Here is a 9,174-nt window from a genome sequence, read left to right as displayed (position 1 = left end):
GTAAAAGAATGGAGTTAAGAAATATATAAATATTAGGATGAGCAATGTTGCATGGCATTGACTAGAATACAGCAGAATAGAATACAGTATATACATATGAAATGAGTAAAGCAGCAGGTAAACATTATTAACGTGACTAGTGTTCCATTATTAAAGTCACTGGTGATTCCATATCTATGTACATAGGGCAGCAGCCTCTAAGGTGCAGGGTTGAGTAACCGGGTGGTACCGGCTAGTGATGGCTACTTAACAGTCTGATGGCCTTGAGATAGAAGCTGTTTTTCAGTCTCTCGGTCCCAGCTGTGATGCACCTGTACTGACCTCGCCTTCTGGATGGTAGCGGGTCTAAGGGTCTAAGGTGTCAGTTAAGGTAGAGGTAATATGATCCTTAACTAGCCTCTCAAAGCACTTCATGATGACAGAAGTGAGTGCTACGGGGCGATAGTCATTTAGTTCAGTTACCTTTGCTTTCTTGGGTACAGGAACAATGGTGGACATCTTGAAGCAAGTGAGGCAGCAGACTGGGATAGGGAGATTGAATATGTCCGTAAACACTCCAGCCAGCTGGTCTGCACATGCTCTGAGGACCCGGCTAGGGATGCCGTCTGGGCCGGCAGCCTTGTGTGTGTGTGTGTGCGTGTGCATGCGAGTGCAAGTGCATGTGTGTAATCATTTGCTGAGGATTTTCATTGCAATGCACCTCCAACATTACTGCCTTTTCCAAAATTACACCATAACCTGCATGGCCTTGCAGGACAGTGTGCATGAATATAGTCTACTCTCATGCTGTTCTCAATCTGTATCATAAAGACTGTAAGTGCTTCCACTAAGCTTTTTAACAAATGCATGTTTCTTAAGCTTTTATATAGTTCTCATGCTTTTGTTGAGATTTGCCTGAAACCCCCACCATCAAAGGCTTTTATAAAGATGAGGTGAAACACTTTAGTATTCCATGGTCTTTTTGCCGTGACTGCTCCAGCACATGGCTCCTGCCCTGTCCTGTTCTGCGGTAACATAATCACAGCTTTGATCAGCATCGGAAAATGTGACATTGTGGTTTGTGTCACTGCAGCCAGGAGAACAAAGCCATAAGCTGTGAGTGTTAGAGCTTCAGTGGTGAGAGACTGTGGATAATACAGCAGAAGTTGTGTTGTGGAAAGGGATGAAGACAACAGCTGTGTCCTCAAGCTTTCCACTGTCAAGGGACCACACGCAGTTGAATAAGTTCAAACATAACACCGTAAAAAAAACTATACAGATAAGTTCTCACCATTTTCCTCTCCTCGTTGGTTGAACATGATCCCACTTGCCAAACTGTTTGATGGTCACACGGACACCTTTGAAAAGATGTTTGGTAGTTGGAGCCATTCCCAATACTACAATCATTGATTACAGCCATAAGATTGAGCTAATGTACATTACTCAATAAGGTTGGGGTCTTATTATTCAATTGAATCCAGAATAAAAAATTCCAGTCCTGGTGACTGTAAACATCAACATCAGCCGTCCCGGCCAACAAATGTTGGTTCTCAGAATCGTTACGGGAATGTTCTGTGCTAGCTGGCTACCCCCTTGGCACCAGTCCCAGTTAGTGAGGTGTGGTAAAGAGTCTTGTAATCCTGTGGCTGTGATGTTTATAGGGCCTGAGACTCAGACAAGCAGGCAGCGGTATGAGGAACAACCCCTCAGAGTGCAGACTCAGCACCTCACCGCTGATATACAGCCCCGACGGGCACAGGTGACTACAGGAAATTAGATATTTTTTTATACGTAACTTTTTTTGAAACATTCCCTGGAGTCCTGAGATGTGAGGACAGATCATGTGACTGTTTGCGTTCATGCTCTGTGTACGTGTTGTATTTCTGTCCTAGAACTGGATCACATTGAAGGGGTACATAACATGTCCTCTCAGTTTCAATAGGTATGAGTAGTTCTGGTTGAAGAGGTCCAAGAGAAATCCTCATTGGAGAGCTGAGATGGCCCTCCAAATCAATACACTTTCTGGACAGGAAGTGACATCTAACTCCATAGGTGCATGAATCACATACTGTGCCATTCGCCTTGACTGCATATGACTGACTGTGTGTGTGTGTGTGTGTGTGTGTGTGTGTGTGTGTGTGTGTGTGTGTGAGTGTGTGTCCAACACATAAATGAGTTAGATAGAAGCCCTTGCTTCTGTAGAGACCCACTGCCCTGTGGAGCTCCAGTGCCAAGCTTCCGCCCCCCACTGTCCCCCATGGTCCAACTACACAATGGTAAAGCTCCCATGTCTTCCTCTTGGGCCTGTATAAAAGCCTTCTCGCTCATGCTCTGCCCACCAAGGTTACCATGGCAGCTATGATTGCTCTGTGTGCCAGGAGGGCCATTACCCACTTTCCTGTCCAAACAGGAAATATACAGAACCTGTCTCCATGATTTGGAAGGTTATTGGGGCATTGGAGGAGGACTGTTGGGTTCCGACAGGAGTCTGTCACCTCAGCCTACCAGCGCTTTGCCATCGGGCCAGTGCTGGAGGAGGAAGTACTCACCGCTGCAACATCCCAGGGTAAGGCCTCTCTACCTCTCTGCAGAGGAAAAATCACAGGTGAAAAGGCCCACAAGTAAATGCTGTCCTACCTGTCTACTTAAAGCTAGAATTAAACTAGTTGAAACACATGTACTGGCAGCTTTGACATACTGTATGGTGCAATCCATGGACGCACAAGCATCAGAATCCTTCCTGTGAATTAATGCATCCATGTTTTTTTTACCTCAAAATATGATAATTACAAGTGCTGCTGTGTGAGATAAAGAGCTTAGATGTGTCATCAAGTGTTTCCGACGGTGTTTTACCTCCCTCTCTGTCTCCTGCTGTTGATTTCACAGGAGTGATCCAGTGCTGGGGTGTCCTCTCTGCAGGCAGTCTCCTCTCTGCAGACAGTCTCCTCTCTGCAGGCAGTCTCCTCTCTGCAGACAGTCTCCTCTCTGTAGGCAGTCTCCTCTCTGCAGACAGTCTCCTCTCTGCAGACAGTCTCCTCTCTGCAGGCAGTCTCCTCTCTGCAGGCAGTCTCCTCCCTGCAGGCAGTCTCCTCTCTGCAGACAGTCTCCTCTCTGCAGGCAGTCTCCTCTCTGCAGACAGTCTCCTCTCTGCAGGCAGTCTCCTCTCTGCAGACAGTCTCCTCTCTGCAGGCAGTCTCCTCTCTGCAGGTAGTCTCCTCTCTGCAGGCAGTCTCCTCTCTGCAGACAGTCTCCTCTCTGCAGACAGTCACCTCTCTGCAGGCAGTCTCCTCTCTGCAGACAGTCTCCTCTCTGCAGACAGTCTCCTCTCTGCAGACAGTCTCCTCTCTGCAGGCAGTCTCCTCTCTGCAGGCAGTCTCCTCCCTGCAGGCAGTCTCCTCTCTGCAGGAAGTCTCCTCTCTGCAGGCAGTCTCCTCCCTGCAGGCAGTCTCCTCTCTGCAGGCAGTCTCCTCTCTGCACGCAGTCTCCTCTCTGCAGGCAGTCTCCTCCCTGCAGGCAGTCTCCTCTCTGAAGGCAGTCTCCTCTCTGTAGACAGTCTCCTCTCTGCAGGCAGTCTCCTCTCTGCAGGCAGTCTCCTCTCTGCAGGCATCTCCTCACTTCAGGCAGTCTCCTCCCTGCAGGCAGTCTCCTCTCTGCAGGCAGTCTCCTCTCTGCAGGCAGTCTCCTCTCTGCAGACAGTCTCCTCTCTGCAGGCAGTCTCCTCTCTGCAGGCATCTCCTCACTTCAGGCAGTCTCCTCCCTGCAGGCAGTCTCCTCCCTGTAGACAGTCTCCTCTCTGCAGGCAGTCTCCTCTCTGCAGGCATCTCCTCACTTCAGGCAGTCTCCTCCCTGCAGGCAGTCTCCTCTCTGCAGGCAGTCTCCTCTCTGCAGGCAGTCTCCTCTCTGCAGACAGTCTCCTCTCTGCAGGCAGTCTCCTCTCTGCAGGCATCTCCTCACTTCAGGAAGTCTCCTCCCTGCAGGCAGTCTCCTCTCTGTAGACAGTCTCCTCTCTGCAGGCAGTCTCCTCTCTGCAGGCAGTCTCCTCTCTGCAGGCATCTCCTCACTTCAGGCAGTCTCCTCCCTGCAGGCAGTCTCCTCTCTGCAGGCAGTCTCCTCTCTGCAGGCAGTCTCCTCCCTGCAGGCAGTCTCCTCTCTGCAGGCAGTCTCCTCCCTGCAGGCAGTCTCCTCTCTGCAGGCAGTCTCCTCTCTGCAGGCATCTCCTCACTTCAGGCAGTCTCCTCCCTGCAGGCAGTCTCCTCTCTGCAGGCAGTCTCCTCTCTGCAGGCAGTCTCCTCCCTGCAGGCAGTCTCCTCTCTGCAGGCAGTCTCCTCTCTGCAGGCAGTCTCCTCCCTGCAGGCAGTCTCCTCTCTGCAGACAGTCTCCTCTCTGCAGGCAGTCTCCTCTCTGCAGGCAGTCTCCTCCCTGCAGGCAGTCTCCTCTCTGCAGGCATTCTCTGGGCAGAGGGGAAATGATCCATTGCAGCAAGAGCCATTGTAGTAATTCCTTGACTGTGAGGTGCTGTTACATTGATTGAGCTATGGACATAATTGAAGGAGATGAAAGATTTCAAGAAGAAAATAAAAACAGTGTGAAAAAATAAAGTGTGAAAAAACTCAACCACATACACAAGTGATTATAATCATATTCTTTAGAATTTCAGCCATGTACTGTATATTACTGTATATGTCACAATTCAAAGGATCCATTTAAAGTGGGTCAAAAGTGTGAAGCTGTGAGAGTGAATTCTCAGGTGTCCTTTTTCCTTGGCCCTGATAGAATTCTTTAAAAGATATGTCAGTGTTCATTAGAAATCGTGCTATAGTTGTGTAATGGATGCACTGAAAAGAAGGTCTCAAGTCAAACCATAGATGACTCAGTAATGGGTGAATTGGGTATACATAAAAGTATTTTGGATTAGCATAGGATTCCGATAGATGTGTATAGCAGAGCTGGGTTCAAATACTTTTTTAAATCTTTCAAATATAAATATTTGAGTCTGTCTGGAGTGCCAAATGGCTGGGTTTGCAGTTTTGGGCTTTGAAATGATTTCAAATAGTATTTGAACCCAGGTCTGGTAAATAGGAAGGATGCATAGACGGGTTGGTTGTTTAGCAACAAAACCGACACATGTGCAACTAACTATGGGGAAAAACAGTCAGGCTTAGATTGTTGACAATATGTAAACTATATTTTGTCTCCAATGTTTATTGAAAACAAATACATTTTCACAATGCGCACTTTCTCTTCAATACTTCGTTCCAGTTGTTGGTTCGCTAGCTAGCACATTTTTGCCATAGAATTGACATGAAATCAGTCAAAACAGGTCAAAACAAGACATGTTATGAAGAACAAGACGAAACCATCTGAAATTAGTCACTTACAATTGATTCCCTGCATGGCAGTTTCTTGTCATGCTGGCTAGCAATCAGGTAACAATCAGCTAACAATCAGCTAACAATCAGCTAACCCATCTATAGGGAAGGACATTCATGGGATGCAGAATAGGATAGAGACTAGACTCACTGGCCTTTCTTGGTAATGGTAGGGCTAAATACCTTGATCTGTGTGTGTGTGTGTGTGTGTGTGTGTGTGTGTGTGTGTGTGTGTGTGTGTGTGTGTGTGTGTGTGTGTGTGTGTGTGTGTGTGTGTGTGTGTGTGTGTGTGTGTGTGTGTGTGTGTGTGTGCGTGTGCGTGTGTGCGTGCGTGTGTGTTCGCGCGTGCGTGCGTGTGTGCATGGGTGCATGCGTGGGTTCCCAAGGAGGAAGTGGGAGCTGTGCCACCCTGGCACCAGACTAGCCCTCACCAGCCAATGTATTACTCCACCACTAAAGACCAGGGCCGACATTCAATCATTCCATAGTGCTTCAAATCTCAATATAATCTCAAAATATGTATTTATATGTTGTTAAAGTCATATCCCAACTACAGTATATATAAAAACAAAATGTGTATTTGTCTGAAATTATTTTCTGTTGTTTTTCCCAAGGCAGTATGTGAAAGAATGTCAATGAATCATGGTGGAATTCATGCAGTAATATGTGTGGGTATTCAGGACTTTAACAAGCAACTTGGGGAAGAAAACAAGGTGAACAGCCTGTGGATCCAGTCTGAATCACAGAAAGTCATTATCTACTGAAAACACCTTCCCCAGAGGAGGAGCAAGGAGGCTTCAAACGGATATCTTAACATTAGAATGCAGTCACATTGCACAAAACTAGGAGAATTGCACTGGGAAATCTGTGAAAGCTTGACATGCCTGGGCTGCTTAGGTAAGTGCATTGGACAACTGTACATCAAAGCCTCAAAATATTCAGTGAGCAGAGCAGAAATGGTAAGAAAAATATACTAATGGATTAGTCATCTCCCTCTGGCCGTAAATATAGTGAATCTCATCTTGGCACATTCCATAAGGCAGCCAACAGGGAATCTTTTATAGTACATTCCCTGAGTGACATGTTCCACAGTGACATGGTATGCGTCCCAAAAAGCACCCTATTACCCATATAGTGCATTACCTTTGAGCAGGGTCCATAGGGCTCTGGTTAAAAGTAAGGCACTTTTAGGGAACATGGTGCCATTTGGGATGCAGAATGGTGAGAGCTGACAGAAATAGAAAATAGAGAATGTTGTGTATCACGTTGTGTAAATGATTGGAGACAGGCGCAGGAATTTGTAATAGGGGGGTTTAATACTCCACCAAAATATACAACATGCCATGAAAATGTATGGGGACGAAGCCCAAAGCAAACATGTATACAAAAACACAGGGATGTAACCCAAACCAAAGAGCGAGGTAAAACCTCTAATAAATACACGGGACGAGATCCGTAATAACGAGATCCGTAATAACGAGTACCCAATACACGCAGCACGAAATCCGAAACAACAAAGCACAGGTACTCATAAGACCAACAGACATGGGAACAATAACCCACAAGACAGTGGTGAACAGAGAGTACATATATACAATTACTAATCAGTAATTGTAATCAGGTGTGCGTAATGAGACAGTTCAGCGACACCTAGAAGGCCGGTGACGTAGACCTCCGGAACTGGTACACGGAATGAGCAGCAGTACCGGTGGAATCCGTGACAATGTGTCCTCAAAACCCCTTAGTAGAATATATTGTTGGTTAGCAGAAACAAAACATCAAAACAAACATTTGTTGACCTTTAAATTATTAATGAAGCCAATTACAGTACCAGTCAAAAGTTTGGACACACCTACTCATTCCAGGGTTTTTCTTTATTTTACAATTTTCTACATTATAGAATAATAGCAAAGACATCAAACTATGAAATAACACACATGGAAATAACACACAGCTCAAATAAGCAAAGAGAAACAACAGTCCATCATTACTTTAAGACATGAAGGCCAGTCAATCAGGAAATGTAATGAACTTTGAAAGTTTCTTCAAGTGCAGTAACAAAAACCATCAAGCACTATGATGAAACTAGCTCTCATGAGGACTTCCACAGGAAAGGAAGACCCAGAGTTACCTCTGCTGCAGAGGATAAGTTCATTAGAGTTACCAGCCTCAGAAATTGCAGCCCAAATAAATGCTTCACAAAGTTCAAGTAACAGACACATCTCAACATCAACTGTTCAGAGGAGACTGTGTGAATCAAGCCTTCATGGTCAAATTGCTGCAAAGAGACCACTTCTAAAGGACACCAATAAGAAGAAGAGACTTGCCTGGGCCAAGAAATAAAAGCAATGTACATTAGACCGGTAGAAATCTGTCCTTTGGTCTGATGGGTCCAAATGTTCGATTTTTGGTTCCAACCGCATGTGTTTCTGAGACACAGAGTGGGCGAACAGATGATCTCCGCATGTGTGGTTCCCACCGTGAAGCATGGAGGAGGAGCTGTGATTATGTGGGTGCTTTGCTGGTGACACTGTCAGTGATCAATGTATAATTCAAGGCACACTAAACCAGCATGGCTACCACAGCATTCTGCAGCGATACACCATCCCATCTGGTTTGCGCTTAGTGGCGCTATCATTTGTTTTTCAAAAGGACAATGACCCAACACACCTGCAGGCTGTGTAAGGGCTATTTGACCAAGAAGGAGAGTGATGGAGTGCTGCATCAGATGACCTGGCCTCCACAATCACCTGACCTCAACCCAATCGAGATGGTTTGTGATGAGTTGGACCGCAGAGTGAAGGAAAAGTAGCTAACAAGTGCTCAGCATATGTAGAAACTCCTTCAAGACTGTTGGAAAAACATTCCAGGTGAAGCTGGTTGAGAGAATGCCAAGAGTGTGCAAAGCTGTCATCAAGGCAAAGCGGGGCTACTTTGAAAAATGTCAAATAATACATATATTTGAATTTGTTGAACACTTATTTGGTTATTACATGGTTCCATATGTGTTATTTCATAGTTTTGATGTCTTCTATTATTCTACAATGTAGAAAATAGTACAAATAAAGAAACCCTTGAATGTGTAGGTGTGTCCAAACTTTTGACTGGTACTGTATATCAACATAAAGGAACACCATTTTAAATAACAGTGTAAGGATTCTTTCAACAAGCAGCAGTTGGAATGATGAAAAGAATGATGCAGCTAGTGCTCTATTTTTCAAGAGCAGTGCTTCAAAAGTACACCTGAAGTAGATGTAGGATACGTTCCAAATGGCATCCTATCTCCCTATGTAGTGCACTCTATTGGGCATGGGGTCCCATTTGGGACAGAGCAGTATATTAACCTTGTTCAGCTATATATATCTGTTATTATGTTTGCGATTGTGAGTCATGAAGATCAGTGAAATCTCATCCGGCCCGAATGTGTGGACAGTTTCAAATCCATTTGTATTGCAGTAGTATCTGAAAGGGCCGAAGCAGCATTAATATGCTATGTAAGAAGATTGTTCTGTGATGATGACCTTTCGCTAAGCACTAAGCCTTGGAAGATAATGTTTGATAAAAACAAGAGAATGTGTAGAGAAAGCTTAATATGTGAACTCCAAATAGGCCAGAGGACAGGTTTTTGCTATCTCCGTGGTCACAGAGCTACCAGCCCATTTGGCATTTAAACACTTGTCTGTGATAACATCCTCTTCTTTTCTTTTCCCCCTGGCCTCTAGAGAAAATCTCTGAGCCTTTCTAAATGTCAAGTTAAGTGCTTCTCTTGTCCTGGCTTGACAGGAATGAGATCCCTTCTCAGAATTGGAAGAGAATCAGGCTGAGA

This window comes from Oncorhynchus kisutch, linkage group LG5, assembly GCF_002021735.2.
Source record: "Oncorhynchus kisutch isolate 150728-3 linkage group LG5, Okis_V2, whole genome shotgun sequence".
NCBI lineage: Eukaryota > Metazoa > Chordata > Actinopteri > Salmoniformes > Salmonidae > Oncorhynchus > Oncorhynchus kisutch.
Note: the sequence above shows the minus strand (reverse complement) of the source record.